Raw genomic sequence first — 20,076 nt, forward strand, 5'->3', positions numbered from 1 at the left:
ATTAACAGCAATAAAGCTCTACTCAAGACAAGTTTTTGTATACCTTACTTCACAATAGAATAAAAGGAACTTAAATATATGAATACCTCAAAACTATATTTCTACCAAACCTGAAAATGAGGCTTCCAATGGAGAAATTATTCAAATATAGAATGAAGGGTGATGGACATTGCATAATTTATGCAGAAATTGTGTCTTGTCAGCCTCACACTATCATTTTCAAAGGATAGTGAAATGTGATGTATAGATGTCCAAATACTATTCCATTGATAGGCATAATTCCTTATCTCTTGCCTCCTATAATCTTAAACATTTAATTATTCTAATTAATGTGTGTAGATGGATACTGGAATTATTAGCTTACTCCTTTGTACAGAACATGCCAAATTCTATGTATTCCCCCATGCTTGGGTTGAAAACGAAACCAAAAAGTTCTTGTTCTTTGAATTCTTCAGGTCCCATGTTCCCATTGGAAATCTTCTGGGTCTCTTTTTCCCAGATTCATTTCTAATTTCATTCTTAGATCACTAAAGCAGCTTACAAAGAGCAAAAATTCAAAACGTTTAGTTTTTTCACACCAGTAATGAAAAGCATAGAAATCAGAGCTGTTTATATCAGATAATTTTAGGTGCTGAATGCACATTTCCCCTGCTTCTCATCCTTTCCATCCTCCTATGTGGGCAGGTCTTCTTTCCTTTAACTCTACCATGTTTGCACAAATAGACATCTTGATCCTACCTCCTTTCCCTTCTCTTTTGACATGTATGTATGTCCTTCTTTTTCATTTTTTTCTGCTGTCATTGCCCTGGTGTTAGAAAAATCAACCCAAAGGAGAACAGTTTGTTTGTCCTTTATTTCTAGATTTCATTCTAGAGCTGTAGAAACTTTGTGGCAAGGAAGAAGGGATGGTTCCTTCATAAGAACAAACTAGCATTTTTTTTTTGCAGTGCTGTAGTTTTATTCCAAGATACTGAATCTGCAGCTTAAAGATCATGTAGTGGGGATGGGGGAAAAGGGAAGAGATAGAAAGCTTTTGCAGTTGGGTAGGTATGTGGTTGGGTGTGTAATGCAAAGAGAACATGTTTCACAAAGCCTGAGCCAAAACCTCCTGGAGAGATAATGAGGGTTGAATGAATTGATGAATTTCTAGTGGGGAAAAAAGGGCTGTGGAATGTCCCTCAGCTTAATGGACCATAGTTAAAAAGAGAGAAATAACAGCTGCTGACTAATGGAAAATATTGGAGGCTGATAGTCCAGGATGAAATGGACACGAAAGAGAAGAGTTGCTAGAGGAGAGAAGATAATGTCAGCTGCTAAAGCCAATCAGTGAGGGTCTGAAAAGCAGCACTGCAGACCAACTACTCAGAAGGGCTTAAGATAGTTTAGTACAGTAGGTAGCAATCTTGGAGCTGAGTTAACACAAACCAGGAAGTAGGGGCATACAGTATGTATGAATAGTAGGGAATGATGGAGGATGATGCCATCATTCCTAAACTCCAGAAGTGTGGTGTGTGTGTGTGTGTGTGTGTGTGAGGCAGGCCTATTGATAGGTGAGCAGAAAACATGGATTTTCCTTATGTCTAATATTCCTAGTAAGGACAATACAAATACAAGATTTCTATCTCCTTCCCCTGCTTAAAAATCAAAGTGACAACTCTTGAAAAAAGCCAGGGAAATCTGAGCTATAATCTAACATTGCGTAAAAATTCAGACAATTCATACCTAGTTCCCTTTTGACTTGGTCTGCCCATTTCTCAAATTCTTGCCTTTCTTTTGAAATGCTGAGTTTCATGCAAAACAAAAACAAAAAACCAACAACCTGTAGTTAAAGGAAACAATCCTTGACTGAGGCTGATGACAGATCATTACAATAACATATCAGGGTCAAAGTTCTGTTTCATGTGCCATCACCATGAGAGAAGGATTTAAGTTTATGAGAACCTAGAGAACCATGGACTGATTATCTGGGGTGGGGCAGAAAGTTCACAAAAGATCAAGAGGGCAGTTACAAATATGTAATCAAAGCCCATCCCTCTTTTTAAAGGATTGCGTATATGAAAAAGGCAAGGGTTCAGATTTACATAGTCGAAGTCTATTTCTAGCAATGCTGTGAGGTGGTGACAACAGGACAAATAAGGATTGGATAAGGGTTCAGCAAGGTATTTCAAAATGTTGGTCTTAGCAGTAATGGTGGTGATCTACTCTTTGTTCTCTTGTCCTGTCAAGAGACAAGACAAAATATGTGGACCAGATGTGCATATTATAGATCAAACATGATATATATAGCAACTATGGCAAAGGACAGGGAGCTTGTCAGACATGTGTCTTTGTGGGAATCATAAAGATTAAAGACAGTCAACATACATTATCAAAAATCATCTGTATATTTTGTGATTGCCAATTATTGCCATTTGTAACATCTGATCATTTATGTCAAAATATGAAAAGGATATAAACAGGCACAAAATAGAAATGCTTTCCCCTCCAAGAAAAGAGATAAGAAAACAGAAACTCTCCCTAGAGACAAAGGAAATTAAAAAGTTTTATGAGTCAGTTTTTCTAACTGCTGTATATTACTTCCTTCTTACAGTTAAGAAGAGTCTGTATTTCAGGTCCTATTTACTTCATATCCCCATATTTCTGTGAAATTTCTTTTTGGTCTCAGCTTTGTACATGTTTTGTGTTTGATGATAAAGGTAATGTTTAATCTTTATAGTACATTTATAACAGGCTTGGTTAGGCTCATTGTCTACTATTTCCCTTCATTAAATATTACTCACAACTCTGCAACTTTGCCAGACTTTCTGTTCTCTTTTCATTGCTAGCCATTAGGCTTCCTATCTGGCCTTTTCCAGATGCACATAAAGTTTCACCATCCTGAAGAGAAGTTGGTCCCACTTTCTATTAAAAACAAACACTCAGCTTTATTCCATCTGCCCTTGGTTTTTAGCACTCAGAATCAATTTATTCATTTCCTAGTTTGAATGAAGGGACATCATCTTTTCCTGCTCCCCCACAAAGGAAAATGAAGCACACTCCATTGCAGACCATTTTCCTTTACTCCCTCCAAAGGCAAATGCAGTGATAAAATATTAGTCCCCAAATACCTTCTAAGGGCAATTGAATGTGCAGATAATCAAGTTACTACAATATACTGAACCGCCTCTTCCTTGTTTCAGTTCATAACATAAGTTTATCCTTACTGCTATGGAAAAATCCTCAAATTTCAGAGTGGGCCCACTATGGGTCCTTAAAAAGTTAAAATCAAGTGATACATCAATTATGAGTACATTATTGAAAGGTAGGAATCTTCCTAGTATTATCTTTTACAAAGTTGATGGCATGGATACACAAGAGATAATGGCATTATGGAATTGACTTGGGTTTTAACTGGAATAGCGCTAAATCAAAGATCAAATGGAAATCAAAGAGGAAGCCATAATATGACCATCAAAGGCTGTACTGGAGAACTTTTGTTGTCCTAACGATGCCATAAAAGGTTTTAAGTTCAAAATCATCACCTTGAATTGGATCTGAAAGCAAACTGGTAGCCAATGCAGCTTACGAAGCAGAGATGTAAAGTGTGCTGTTGTAGGAGCACGCACAACTGTTTGTGCCATTACATTTTGCATCAGTGGAAGCTTCCAAACTCTTTTCAAAGGCAGACCCATATAGAGTGCATTAGAATGGTCCACTTAGAGGTAAACAGGGTATGAGTGACTATGACAGAATCTATTGATCCAGGAACAGTTGTTACATAGCAGAGAGGCTGGTAGAGAAGCAACAGTCCTAACTGATCCCTAGAGCATAGCTTAATGAAAAGTGTCTCACATCCGGCAACCATAATCAGGAGGACCAGTGAGGAGAAACAAAGAAGACTTCTATGTAGCTGAAGGAATTGGAATAAGGTTCAAATCTTATGCTACTCATATACAATATACCCTATTACTGCAGTATGTAGGGTGTGTGTGTGTGTGTGTGTGTGTGTGTGAGAGAGAGAGAGAGAGAGAGAGAGAGAGAGAGGAGTGTGCTTCAAAAATTTTAGCAAAGGGTTCTCTGCCTGGTTGCTGGGTGGGCATGGCCATGGTGGGCGTGGCCTAGTTGGCCTCCTGCACCATGGCCTCCCTGGGCTCTGAAAGCTTTCTTTGAGCCTACGGGAGGGTGAAAACGGACTCCCCGGGCTCCGGAGGCTCTCTGGAAGGTGGAAATGGGCCCATTTCCGGCCTTCCCAAACTCCCATTTTTCACCTTCCCCAGCCTCCACGCGTGCCCTGCACTTACCTGCATCCAAAACGGGTCATGTGGGGAGGGGCAGGGTGGGGTGGGCGAGGCCAGCCAGGAGTGGGATTTGGGGGTTCTCTGAACTGCCCAGAATCTTAGCTAGGGGCTCTCCCAGACCCCTGTGAACCCCCAGCAGCCCACCCTTGGTGTGTGTGTGTGTGTGTGTGTGTGTGTATGTAATCAAGAATTGCATTGATAAGCCATCTATTCTCTGTTCTAATGTGCACACCAACTTATCTGGTAGGTGTGTGATCTTTCTAAGTTGATGAGAAGCTCTAGTATGAAAAGAGCATTTCTGTATCAACACACTATTACCCAGGGGTAGGATTCAAATTTTTTAACAACAGGTTCTGTGGGCATGGCTTAGTTGGTGGGCATGGCTTGGTGGTCATGTGACTGGGTGGACGTGGCTTGGTGGTCATGTTATTGGCTGGGCGTGGCCAACTCAATATTACTCACATTGAGGCACACATCTCCTCGCCTGGCCTCTCATGACTGTGGGGATGCTGCAACAGTCGTAAATGTGAAAAATGGTCATGTCACTTTTTTCAGTGCCATTGTAACTTTGAATGGTCACTCTACACAAGCAAAGTACCAGCAAAGGAGGGGGAAAAAACTCCAGAGAAGTGCCTGAGACAGCAAGTCTAGTCCTGCCAAGAATGTAATAAGAATTAAAGGAGAGGCAGTTTCTGTAAGCAATACCAGAATGTTTCCTTCCTGCCTTCCTTACAGGATTAGGCCAGTAATTTCTTCTAACAACCGGTTCTCTGAACTGCTTAGAATGTTAACAACCGGTTCTAGAGAATACTGGTAGAATCCCACCCCTGCTATTACCCCACAGATGTTGTTCCTATCCTGTATGGATCCAGCACAGAGCACAATGGATTGGTTTATAGCTCATTTTTATTTAGGCTGCAGGAGACATTATTCAGGAGTGAAACTTGGAATTCCTGAAGAGTTTTTGAGTAAATCCTTTCTGTAAAAGAAATTCTGTAAAACACTCATGGAATTACAGGTGCACCAAGGGATTCCAATTTTAGTGTTTAGTGTTTAGCAATTTTTTCCTAATATAAAGAGCCCAAAATATTGTAATTTTTCTTCCCCAAGTAACTATATCTTTTGGATCATTTGTGATGCCTTGCTGTCCAGGAAATCAGGAACCAACTCTCAATTTATTGTACTGTATAAGTTTTTCAGAATCCTTATATCCTGCAGTTCAGGGGATAAGGAATAACTAAATGTTTCTTTCTGTGAGAAAACCATGCAATAGATGCAAGCAGAGCAAATGGGGAATTATTGAATCTCTAATCTTACATCTCAGATGGAAATGGACAGAAACCAACTGAAAAGATCTTATGTAACCCAGAAGCCTATAGTTCTCTGACATACTCTGGCTCCTCAGTTGGACAGGCTACTCCATAGCTTGATTACCCAAATTGTCTGAAAACACCTTAGTGTCTAAGATAAAGGATGATATTCCCTTCACGCCCTGCAACATTCACTATGCAGAGGCAGATATATCGAAGATGTTTTATTGCATTCAAATGCAAGAATCAAGTTTAAGGGGCTTTAGAGAAGGCTGTATGAGTCATGTAGCTCAGATTTCTTGCTGGTATGTCATACTCTTGTTATCTCTCAAAATAGTATATTCACTCCACTTTCTAATAGATTCTGTACATCACTTTCTGTAATAACCACTGAGCACCTGGACAGCTCTTAAAACAACTGTAGTCAAGCACAATGGTGGATGAGTCTAACTCTCAGGAATTCAGTTATATATGTCTAAGGATGCAACTGGTCATATACTTTCCCCTAGTGGTCAATGGAACCTCATCGCTTACTGTTTCAAAGAGCCACCCCCTTTTGCCCCAAAAGAGGGCAGTCTTCCCTGCAAACTTGCTTTCTCCCCATGCTTCTCACTTTCCCCTTCATAGTTCTGTTTGACTTTATGTGTTTCACATAAAATCTCCAGCAATATTTGCAGCTCTTTCAGTGGGGGAAAGTTACATAATACATTTCCAGAAACATCTATCAAATACAGTTTATCACTGAAACAGTGAGCAGCTGACACGATGTATGCTGAGTTTATGAGAACCTTCACAATCATGATCACCATCTTTTGAAACATTGACTTGCCAGGTCTACTTTGCTTCATGGACATGGTGCCCTCCAACAGTTCTTGAAAATACTCTTTGTTTCCTACTGGCTGTGAAGAAAAAGAAGGAAAAAAGAGTCCTGGTCTAGTCCAACAAAACAGATCCAAACTATGATACTTCCACCACAATCTTTCAGAGATGAGATAAGGTTCTTATGCTGAAATACAATATTCCCCTTTCACCAAACTAGCACTTCTAATTCAAGCCAAAAGTTCCATTTTGTTCTAATCCACCCACAAAACATTTTTCCAATAGCCTTTTTCTGGTACCTTATCCATTTGGGATTTTGCAACTTACAGTATATGCAGATTGCAATGTTCATTTTGGAGAGTAATGTCTTTCTCCTTGCAATTCTGTCATGCACACCACTGTTGTTCAGTATTCTTCTGATGGTGGTCTCATGAACACTGACTTTCCCCAGTGTAAGAGAAGCCCTCCCGCATCAAGTTTTACATGTTTGATCTTGGTGTGATCTTAGTTGTTCAACCATAACAACCATGTTGAATTGCTTCCATTTGTACATGATCTCTGACAGCTTTTCCAGCCTGGTGAGCATCAATAATTGTTTTTGGAATTCTTATTTGTTCAAATCAATACACACTTCCACATTCCTTGTTGTGAAGGTCAGACTTTGATAATGAATACCCAGAATTTTATTCTTACAATAAGGCAGGATCTCCCACATTCATATCTGATTCTCATCACATTGATTGAAATGCCTGACTCAAATTTCTCCTTTAAGCATACTGATAGAGGTTCGTATACTTTTGCCACTGAAAAATATGCATCTTTGGATCATTATCTTCAATAAATAAATGCACAAATATAATGCTTGTAACTCATTTGTTTAATTAGGTTGTCATTGTCTAGGTTTGGGAATTGTATAGAGGACAGATCTTGTTTTAGGTCATATTTATATTGAAATATTGTAAATTTAAAAAGGCTCACAAGTATTTAAGCACTATAATATTGTTACTGTGAACTCTCATCAACCCAGTAGTGCACAGAAATATTAAGATTAATATACAGTAAACCAATTTCAGTTTTCAAATTCAGACTGGTCTGAGATAGGTCAGGTCACTAAAGGAGAACATATCAAATCCAGTCAAAAATGGAGTAAACCTGTATGTACAAATATTGCACTTAATTATTTGACTTTCAGGCATAACTTAAGAAAATTGAAGATATATTGCATAGATGCCAATCTATCTTCTTTCTTTTATCATCTATTTATCTATTTGTCTCACCCCCCCCCACCCCACCTACCTACCTCCCATCTATCTATCTCCATCTCCAGGCTATCTATCATCTGCCTGCCTGCCTGCCTATCCATCCATCCATCCATCCATTAAACTTTCAAACATATCTTAAGAAAACAGAGATAGGTTGCATTTGATCATCTTCTATCTGGGGACTCAATGCAGATGTTTGGGGGTATTAATATGAGATTAGGCTGTCTGCTACTGTGCAAATAGGAGGATTACATGATGTACAACAAACCAAAATTGTATTTTTGTAATGGATCTGGGAGAGAAACGAGACATTCTCATATATACAATATGAAGACAAGCAAAGCAGATATTTCTTTATTCTAGTAAAATATGTTGAGCTGTATATTTTAGTTGTCTTTCATCTTCAGGTCAAAAGGTTGGGGAAAGATGAGGTAAAGCATAACTTTTTTTGTTACTGATTATTTCAATAATACATGTTCTTTCTAAATGATAAACTTTGTTCTTTCTCTATGTGAGCATATGTTTTTCTTCATTTCTTTGGGATTTATACTGGCAATTACTTCATTCCTTAATTATAATAATACTAGTACTTTTCTTTTTGTTTACTTCATGCTGAACTTCAGTGCCAAAGGATACAATCAACAGCAAAAAGTATGAAGGATATTATTATCATACCAGTTTATAGTACATTTCAAGCTGAAAGAAAGGGTGAAAACAGACACGAACCCTCCTGGGTGATATCTGAAAGATTCTTCCCTAAAGAGCTGGTTGCCAGGAGTTTTTATTACTAGACATTTAATATTTACTGTCTCCAAAAATGTCTTTAACTATCTTACTTCTAACACTACTTTCTCTCCAAATATAAGACTCATCAAATGAAATGTAAATTTCAAAGTCTTTGTGTGCCATATCATAGATACCATCAATCGGGAGATCTCACAGTAGGTGGAATAGGAACCTTAGCCAGTTTTCTGCCTGGTGCCCTAAGTTTTGATGAAGTTCCAACTCCACCATTATGTGAAGATATCATGTAAGGATTTTGCTTTAGTTTTGTTATGGGAATAATTACTCATAGAATTGAATTCAATTACTCAGTTTTGAATTGTTGTGGATATGCATAATTTCCTTTCTTAATTTTCTTGCCAACCAACATTTTTTTTTGAAACCTTCTCAAACAAATATTGCCTTTTTATTGATTTGATCTCTCCTCCTTCTATACGTAACTTAATATATTGGGTAGAATATTTAGTGAAAATGCAACATTAAAATTCTTCATTTAACCATTTATTCAGAATCTGATTAGCTTAATAAATAGTCTAAAGCCTTCCCTTTTTAAATTGCAGAGATTGTGTTAGGGATATACCCTAGCAGAATGTGCACAGCAGTCAGGCAGTCAGGCGAATATGAGAGAAAGCGTTTTTTAGTTTACACACAGTAAAAACGGATACACTGTCTTAGTTGAATAGTTTATTCCATTAAGAGTTTAGCAGGGTCAAACAGTCCAAATATCATTCACTAGTGTTCAGTCAGTTCAGTCCGGAGATTGTTCAATTGCAAAAATCCAGTGTCAAAAAAAAATCAGTTAACTTACAATGTCAATCCATAAATCAGTCCAGTAAATATCTTCTCACAGTAGATTAGATATGCAGCATTCAAAACTCTTTCCTCCTTCGACGTCAGCAACAGGGAACACACAGAACAATCAACCATCAATCCAGTAGCAATCCAGGTTCTCTAGCTCCCTCTTATGGCAGTTTCTCAACCGCACCCAAATTATATCATTTAGAGAAAACACATTTAAACTTTGCTATCATGGTTTATATATTATTTACCCAAACAACGTTAGGTAACTATGGTTATTCCTAACATACTCCCCTTTTGGGTAACATAAAATATATATACATCTCTTTACAATCTTAACCCATAATCATCACAACTTTCTTTGTGTTTGATTGAACCTTGGGCCTTCGTAAATTGATCAGCTATATTGTCTTCAGACATACAATATTCCAGTCTTATCAAATTACTTTGTACAGATTGCCTTACATTTAGATATCTAAGATCTGTATGCTTAGTTCTCGTTTTCACAACAATATTTGTAGCCATTTGTATGGCTACTTGATTGTCCTCATATACTACAATGGAATCATTTACATTTATTCTCATATCCATTAACAATTGTTTATAAAGAATCAAATCAGTACACAACAAAGATAGACATGAAAATTCTGCTTCCATTGTATTTAAATATGCTGCCAAAAATTTATAGTCACGCCTTTGTTCCCTTATTCTCCTCGGTATCTGTTTAAGAATCACAATTTCTTTCTCTTTGTAGGTTATTGTTTTATCTCTTGAGGTTCTATATATCATGTCTCGAACACCTCTTCTAGTGAATCGTATGTGTACTTCCCTGGAACATTTGTATGCGTCTTGCATAGTTTGTATTGACCCGGTAGACTTCATCAAACTCTTTTTGAATTTCATCTTTATCCATCTTCAATAAACCGGCCAGTATTTCTGCCATCAAGTATTCCAGGTCTTCTTTTGATTCTGCCACATTTTGGAATCTTAGGTAAGTTGCTGCCTTGTCCATTTCTAGGAGGACAAGGGAGTCCTCCATTTCTTTGCTCATGCTTTTGAGATCTTCATCCACCCTTTCTAATTCCCTTTCCGTTCGTTCGGTTCTTTTCTCTACTTCTTTTATTATAACTTCGTTTTTCTCCAAGGCCTGCTGCAACACCCCCACTTTATCCTCTACTTTATCCTCTACTATTTAAATGGCTTATTCCAGAAGGAATGTTAGTGTCGTGGAAAGAGAGGAAAATCAAAATAGATACTATGGAAAAAGCCCAGGATTTTTACGAACGGATGGTGGGCCCACAGGAGCAAAGTAGTAGGGAGAAATTGGACACAAAGTTTCAAGAAGAATACAGTGGACATAAAAATAGAACTGGAACGGTAGGAAACCAAGAAAATACCTATCCACAACAAAAGACAGAAGGAACTACATCAACACAAGCGCAAGAAGAGAGAGGAATTGTTACACGACAAAGAGTAAAACAAAACTAAATAGATGGGAGAAGAAAAAAAATTACTATCAATAAACATAAATGGTTTAAATTCAACAATTAAGAGAAAAAGGATATTATCTAAATTAATTAAACATAATGCAGATATAACGTGCCTGCAAGAAACCCATATAAAGAAGAAGGATGAAAAATATTTAGAATGCCCGAAATTAGGAAAGTTATTTACCACACCAGCAGATGAGGAGAAAAAGAAGGGAATCGCAGTATATGTGAAAGAGGATTTGAAATCTGAGCTAATATGGTCGGACTTAGAAGGAAGGACTCTGGGTTTGCAGATCTGGATTAATGATATTCCAATTCTTTTAGTAGTAATATATGCCCCAAATGGAGACCAAAAAGAGTTTTTAAACACCTATATGGAAAATTGGTTGAATTGCAAAAAGAAATATTTGTATGGTAGGGGACTTCAACTCCATTGCTGATTTCCAAAATGATCACAGTAATGCCGGGAAGAATAAAAAGGGGAAGAGAGAGCTCCCCAAGATTTGTAGGGAAATGATGAAAGAGCTAAACCTGACAGATATATGGAGAAGATTACATCCTGAAAAAAGACAATTTACATTTTATTCAAATCCCCACCAAACATGGACACGGATTGATATGGCATGGATGAGTGGGGAAATAGCAAATGAGACAAAAGAAGTGGAAATTTTGCCTAATGAATGGGCAGACCATAATCCAATACAGGTAATATGGAAGGGCAGGGTAAAACCAAAGAAAAGATGGACCTTAAACACTCAATTAATAAGAGAGAAAGAATACATTAATAAATTAAAGGAGGAATTGAATTTTTTTATTAAAGAAAATGATAATGGAGAAACCACGAAACAAAATGTCTGGGATACGATGAAGGCGGTTATAAGAGGCACAACAATCTCTTATAATGCCAAGAGAAACAAGGAAAAATATTCCCAACAAAACAAATTACAACAAAGAATTAAGGAGCTAGAAACCCTTCTACAAAATAACCCAAAAGAATCCAAACTGCAAAATCAGATAAGTATAGCCAAACACAAACTGAATTTAATTGATCAAGAGAAAATGACTATGAATTTGAACTTAACCAGACAAATCTATTTTGAACATGCCAACAAGCCAGGAAGATGGCTATCTTATAAATTGAAAAAAAGAAAGAGAAGAGATTGATATACCAGTTAATAGATAGCAAAGGAGATACATACCAGGAAATAGAACAGAAAAAAGAAATCATTCATAAATACTTTGAAGATTTATACAAAAGAGAGGATGTCAGTGAAGATAGAATAAGGAATTATCTAGATGAAGTAAAGGATAAGGCAATTGGGGAAGAAATGGCTGAACTATTAAATAAAGACATTACTGAATCGGAATTGAAATCAGCAATAGAGAGCCAGAAAAATAATAAAACCCCGAGCCCAGACGGGATCCCAGGGGAGCTGTACAAAGCAATAGCAGATCAAATCGGACCACTTATGGTGGAAGTTTTTAATGACGTTTTACTAGCAGCCAGGATGCCGGACTCATGGAGGGGGGCACTGATTTCGCTGATCCCGAAGGAGGATACAGATCCCAGATATATAAACAATTACAGGCCGATTTCACTCCTAAATACTGATTATAAAATATTCACTTCTATTATAGCAAACAGATTAAAAAGATTGCTAAACTTGTATATACATGAAGATCAAAACGGATTCCTTCCAACTAGGCAAATAAAGAATAATCTAAGAATAGTATTAGACGTACTAGAATTTTATGAAGCCCACCCAGAGAGATAAGTAGCACTCATGTTCCTAGATGCAGAAAAAGCTTTCGATAATTTGAATTGGCAATTTTTAATTCAAAAATTTATAATTTGAATCTGGGTACCAAATTTGAAAATATTATAACAACTATATATGATACACAACAAGCTAATATAATAGTGAATGGGGAATGCACCCGCCCAATAAAGATAGAAAAAGGAGTGAGACAGGGGTGCCCACTCTCTCCCTGCTCTTCATATTAGCATTAGAGACATTATTAACACAAATTAGGCGGAATTCAGATATAAAGGGATTAACAGTTAAGAAAGAGGAATATAAATTGCAAGCGTTTGCGGACGACATGATTTTCTTCCTTGAAGAACCAAAAGACAGGGGACCAAAATTGATGAGTGAATTAGAGAAATTTGGAGCAGTAGCGGGACTTAAAAAAAAAAAAAAAAAAACCAAATTAATGACCAAAAACCTAACAGAAAACCAGAAAATAGAACTAGAAGAAATAATGCATATACAAGTGACAAAGAAAGTGAAATACTTAGGAATTTGGCTAACCCCACACTGTAAGACACTTAAAGAAAACAATTATGATAAACTGATACACCAGGTAAAGAAAGATTTAGAATCGTGGGGGAAACTTCAAATTTCACTACTAGGCCGAATTGCTACTATTAAAATGAACATTCTCCCTAAATTCTTGTACCTATTCCAAATGATCCCAATTAAATTACATAAGAAGTTTTTTGAAGAACTCAATAGAACAACCCTGAAATTTATTTGGCAAGGGAAAAAAACCAGAATAAATGTAAAAGCAATGCAGGATATGAAGAGCAGGGGAGGGTTAGCATTTCCAAACTGGGAGTTATACCATATGGCCACCTCATTAGTTTGGTTGAAGGATTGGGTGAATTTAACCAATAAAAGAATACTATTTCTAGAAGGCCATGATTTACAAAGGGGGTGGCACGCTTTTCTATGGGACGTAGGGAAAACCAGTCAAAAATATTTCCATAGACATTTAATTAGAGACGCACTATTAACAATTTGGAGGAAAATAAGGAAAAAACATTATACAAAAGTACCAGTATGGATTTCAACAATGGAGGCAATGATTCACCCAAACAATTTGGAGCTTACCAAAATGATTAAATACAAAGACTTATTAGACCCACAAGGAAATTTGAAACCGAGGCTGGATCTTCAGGAACAAGGACATAAAATTGATTAGTGGGTTTACCTTCAGATTCAAAGCAGATATAAACAAGACAAAAAAGAATTCGGAATTAATAACAAACTGCAATAGTCAGATAAAATTTTATTAGGATCAAATAAAAAAAACATAACAAAAATTTTATAACTACTTATTAGAAACAGAACTAGAAGAAGAAATTGTAAAAGGAAATATGATTGCTTGGAGTAAGAACGTAGGGCGAGCATCACATTAGCGGAATGGGAGAAAGTTTGGGGCAGAAACAATAAGATTACCAAATCGGCAGCATACAAGGAAAATCTTTATAAAATGTTTTATAGATGGCATCTCCCCCTTCGAGGTTAGCGAAGATGCACCCCAACATGAGTCCGCATTGCTGGAAGTGTAGGAAAAAAAGAAGGAACCTTTTTCCATATGTGGTGGTCTTGTGCAGAAACCCAAAAGTATTGGAAGAAAATCAAAACTTGGTTGGAAGAAATCACCAAAGAGCAGATCGAATACAAACCAGAGTCCTTCCTACTAGGGATTTTTGATAAGCAAATTTCCAAAAAAAACCAAATACATAACAATACACATTTTAACAGCGGCCAGATTAGCCTTCGCTCAACACTGGAAAAAACATCAAATTCCATCAGAAGAAATGATTATTGAAAAATCTCAAAATGCGCAGAAATGGATAAATTGACTTTGGCGCTAAAAACAAAGACACTTCACTATATTACGATAGCTGGAATTGTTGGTATAATTGGATTGACCAAAGATAAATTATATATCATAAGGCATAAAAGAAAAGTATCAATACATAATAATGAGGTAGCTATATAAGTTAAAAACAGGTGTGGTTATATGACACAAGTTAAGGTGATGAAAACAAAAGAAGATCTTGCAAACTGTTAAAATAAGAATACTTTTTATCCTGTAACCTCTTTCTTTCTTTTCTTTTCTCAAAATTCTTTCCCTCTCTTCCTCTTCTCTCTTCTTTCTTTCTTTCTTTTTCTTTCTTTTGCTTATTTGTGTATGTATTGTGACTGGTTTTAATTGTAAAAATTAATAAACTATATTTAAAAAAAGAAAAGAAAATTCTGCTTCCATTGTAGACATACTTATGTGTTGCTGTCTAATTGACCTCCAACCAATCAGTGCTTTTCCTAACAGTATAGCCGTACCTGAAGTTGATTTCCTAGTGTTTATGTCTGTTGCAAAACTTGCATCAGCATATGCACTTAAAATCAGATCATCTTTTGGCTCCAAATACAATGCATAGTGCATTGTTCTTTTAAGATATCTTAAGATACGTTTTGTCGCTTGCCAGTGTCGTTCAGTAGGTTCAGCGTTGAATCGTGTCAATTGATTAACGCTGTACGCAATATCTGGCCTTGACCAATTACTAATGTACGATAGACTACCAATTAGCGATTGATAGATAGTTTTATCAAACTTTGGACTTTGAAAATCAGTGTGGCTAAATTCTTGACTCATTGGAGTTTTAGCCGGCTTACAAAGTTCCATCTTGTATGTTTTTAGTAATTGATAAATCTTATCCTCTTGAGATATCTTATAGCCAACTTTGGTTTTATTTATGGTTAATCCTAGATACTGCTTTATCTCTCCTAGTTGCTTTATTTTTATCTTCTTACCTAATAATGATATTATTTCAGTAGCTTCATTATTAGTTTTTGTGATCATTAGTGAATAATAATAACAATGATACTGTTCCATTAGTCTCTCTCTTAAATAAACATGAATCAGCTAAACCTGCTTTAAACCCTATATTGGTTAACTCCTTAACAATATATTGGTTCCATTCGTAACCAGATTGTTTTAATCCATAGAGACTCTTTTTAAGCTTCCAACAGTCATTATTTGTTCTATCGTTCTTAATTCCTACAGGTTTCTTTAGGTATATTGTGTGCTGCAATGGTGCATGCAGATAGGCAGTTTCTACATCTAAGTGATTTATGATATAGTTCTTAGCTGCCCACACTAAAGCTGCTCTCAAGGTTGTTGCTTTTAGACTCGGTGCAAATACTTCGTCATAATCACTTGCAGTTTGATTAAATCCTTGAGCTACCAACCTAGCCTTATGGGTAACAGTTCCATATTTACCTGTTTTCAATTTAAATATCCATTTACAGCCAATGGATTTTTTACCTGGAGGTAATTTAACGTTTTCATAAACTTCCATTTGTTTCAGTGAATTTAGTTCCTTCTCCATCGCTCTATGCCAATTTTCTTGATCCTTTGCAGGATACATTCTAAGTTCTTCAATAGTAGTTGGAACTTCACTAACTTGGCAAACTACACTTGCTTGGTACCTGTCAGGTGGTCTGGTTTCACATGTTGATCGTCCAGGTATTACAGGGCTTACAGGTGGACTTTCATGTACTACTTGTTCCTGTTTATCTACCTCATCCTGTTCATCTATTCTTTCCTGTTCTGGTTTTATGAGCTCTTCCTGTACTTCTTCTTTAATTGTACTCTTTTGCTTACTGATATATTGTTTTGATCTTCTATAGGTTTCTATGATTATATCCTTACTTGAATCTTGCTCCAGTTTTTCCCATCCTACATGTTCAAGGAATTGTGCACTAGCACTACAGTAAACTCTAGCTTCCTTTCTGCTTTCCTATTCATTGGTCGTCCTGAGAAGATGGTATGTCTCCTGCAACAAACAACTTTTGGGGTTGTCTTTACAGTGGCTGTTTCTTCAGTGTTGGCAAAAACTGTCACGGTGGTTCTAGCTTTCCAGGCCACTAAGCCAGGATCCAAGATGAGAATGTTTGTGGGAAAGAGACTCCAACTCCACTGTCATTTCCTGTTCTTTTATTCAAATAGGTATTTGCATGACATGGATAACAACTTATCCTCCTTTCCCAGACACAGATATGGATTCAGTAGTTGAAGAAATTATTCTGCAGTGCAATCAAGGCTCTGTGACTATGTTCTACAGTGTCCTAAGCTATTTGGGCCTCTTGGCTGTTGTTAGTTTCATAGTTGCCTTCATGGCCAGGAAATTACCTGATACTTTCAATGAAGCCAAGTTCATCACTTTCAGCATGTTGGACTTCTGCAGTGTTTGGATAGCTTTTGTTCCAACCTATTTGAGCACCAAGGGGAAGTACATGGTGGTGGTGGAGATATTTTCCATCTTGGCCTCTAGTGCTGGTTTGCTGGGCTGCATCTTTCTTCTCAAATGTTATATAATTGTTGTAAGGCCTGACTTGAACAACAGAGAAAATTTAATGAAGAGAAAACAATTCTGATTTTGATTCATAATGCCTTTTGCTGAGGTTTATAAAAACAGTATCATCTTTTTCTAGCTATATAATGCTGCTTTGTGAACTGCTGCACTCCTGGTTTCCATATGCAGGTATTGTTGCTTCAGTTCACTATGAGAGATCAGAGCAAAATGGAAGGACCTGCTGCTGGGCTGGCGTTCTCCCCTCGGGGTGGTGTCGGCTCTCTTCTCCGGCCATTCTCGGCTGGCCATGGAAGGTCTTCTGGTTGGTGTCGCTGGCTGGCCATGGAAGGTCTTCTCCGAATGCTGGCGAGCAGTCTCTGGTTGGTGTCGCGGCTTCTCCAGGTATGTCTTCCGCGACAGATCGCTGGTCGGGAGTCGGTCGGCTATGGGCCTTGGTTTTGCCCCATTCGTAGTCCATTGCCTCAGTTTCCCTCTGGGCTGGACCTGTTGGGGCACTCCAACGGCTTATTAGTTGGTTCACATGTAGGCGCCATAATCGTCTATCCAACAATCTCACCCTGTAGGATTTGGGGCCTGTTTTCTGCTCAACCCACCCGGGCAACCATAAGGGATTCCCTGCATAATTTCGGGAGTAGACCGGGTCCCAGGCCTAAATTCCCTTGTCTTGCTAGATGAGTCGAGGGGCACCCTGGGGGCATAATTAGGGTGCAGCCTGTCTAGGGTTGTCCGGAGTCTCCTTCCCATTAATAGTTCGGCAGGCGAGAGGTTGGTGGCTGCGCTTGGGGTGGTGTGTTGGGTAAGTAGGTACCAGGCTACCCTGGTAGACCAGTCCCCTTCCGTCATCCTTCTTTTTGCTGATCTTACAGCTTGTTCTGAAAGGCCATTGGAGTCTGGATGAAACAGGGAAACTAGGGCATGTCTGATTCCTCTTTGGGCCAGGAACAATTCAAAAGGGGATGAGGTGAATTGGGGCCCGTTATCAGAGACCAGGGTGTCAGGGTACCCATGGGAAGTGAAAATCTTGTCTAAAGCTCTGCTTACAGCATCTGAAGTGGTTGATTGGAGGAGAACCAGCTCTACCCACTTTGAAAACGCATCTACCACAATTAGGAAGTTTTTCCCTTGCATGGGACCTGCCAGGTCCATGTGTACTCTACTCCCCAGAAGAGGCAGCTGGTGAGCAGGCCTGGACATCTGGCAGATGGAGCAATTCTGAACTTTATTGGTGACTGCCTCATCCAGACCCGGCCACTACACATAGCTCCTAGCCAGAGCCTTCATCAGGTTGATCCCTGGGTGACCCTCATTCAGAACTTCAATAATGCGTGGTCTTAGTAGTTTGGGAATACTTACTCGGGGACCCCGCAATAAACACCCTTTTAGCATGGTCAGTTCGGTTTGGCGTGTTTTGAAAGGGCGGAATTCTACTGTAGTGGTTTCCCTGGGCCACCCACTTTGCACCCAGTCCATGACTTTAGACAGTTGTACATCTCTGCTGGTGGTGTAGGCGATGTCATCAGTTGTCAGAGGCAAACACAGATCTTCCAGCAGGAACACAGAGGCTGAAGGGGCAGGATCAACAGCCAGAAGGGGCAAAGGGCACTTGCTAAGGGCATCATCATGAGCTACACCCTTGCCAGGCCTGTAAGTCAACTTATAGCTGTAAGCAGCTAGAAAGATTATCCATCGGGTCATTCTAGGGGAGAGGATTTGTGGGCTGGGCTTGTCCCCTGCCAGGATGCCTAACAAAGGCTGGTGGTCCGTGATGAGCTCAAATTGGTGTCCATAGAGGTATTCATGGAACCTTTTGACTGAGGCCACAGCAGCCAATGCCTCTTTATCTATTTGGCTGTAGTTGCGCTCAGGCTTTGAGAGAGTCCTAGAAAAATAAGCTATGGGGGCTTCCTGGCCATTAGGTAACTTATGACCTAGGACTGCCCCAATTCCATAAGGGGAAGCATCGCAAACTAGGATAAGGGGGAGAGCATTGCTAAACTGAATGAGGACCTTGGTTGAGGTGAAGAGGGATTTCACTGCAGAGAAAGATGCCTGTTCCTTGGATCCCCAATGCTACTGCGTCTTAGAGTCTAATAGCCTAATAGTGCAATGGTTCTGCTAAAGTGGCCTTGTGGGGCAGGAAGGAGCTGTAGAAATTTAGAAGTCCTAAAAAGGTTTGCAACTCAGTCTTTTTCTTTTTAAACAAGTTTTATTGGTTTTTAAAGACAAACAAAAACAAACAAAACATAAAAATATCCAACTTTCTTTCATAAATATACAAGCAGTGTGTCGGTTGGTTTACAAATTTTTTTGTGCATCCATTTCATAGTCTCAATTACAATTACATTGCATAATAACTCATATTATCAATCAAAATTTGAATACCCTAGTATCGCTATTAATCAATCATTTGACTATAATTTTGTTCATTCATACTTTACGAGATAACTATAATTTACTTAGTTTATTTTATAACAATTCATATAATCGTCCCCAAATCTATCCTAAAAACATTTTATAAGTATAATAACAAAAAAAGAAATACATCTTTATCTATTCATTATTTTCTAAAATTCTAAGTATTCTATTATTGTATTTTATTATCTAACCATTGATAGAAAAGGTCCCAAATTTTATAAAATTGTTTATCCTCTTGTTCTCTAATTTCAAATGTCAATCTACTCATTTCAGCACATTCCAATATTTTCTTAATAATTTCCTCCTGTAATGGTATTTTCTCATTTTTCCAATTTTTAGCAAATACAATCCTAGCTGCTGTTAATACATTTACAATCAAATATTTTAAATCTTTACTGTATGTATCAGGTAAAATCCCCAATAAAAAAATCTCTGGTTTCAAGTCTATATGTTTCTTTATCATTTTTTCCAACCACATGCGTATTTTAGTCCAGTATTTTCTAGCGTCCTCACAAGTCCACCACATATGGTAATATGAGCCAGGTATCTGATGACATTGCCAGCATTTTTCGGATTTATTCTTGAACATTCTTGCTATTCTTGTCGGGGGGAAATGCCACCTGTAAAACATCTTATACAAATTTTTCTTTATATGCTGTTGACATTGTCATTTTATAATTTTGAGACCACAATTTTTGCCATTTCTGTAAATCAATCCCATATCCAAAATTCTTCCCCCAAGCAATTATAGTT

The sequence above is a fragment of the Notechis scutatus genome, chromosome Z, assembly GCF_049901735.1.
Source record: "Notechis scutatus isolate UNSWTSFEM ecotype Mainland chromosome Z, rNotScu1.2, whole genome shotgun sequence".
Lineage (NCBI taxonomy): Eukaryota > Metazoa > Chordata > Lepidosauria > Squamata > Elapidae > Notechis > Notechis scutatus.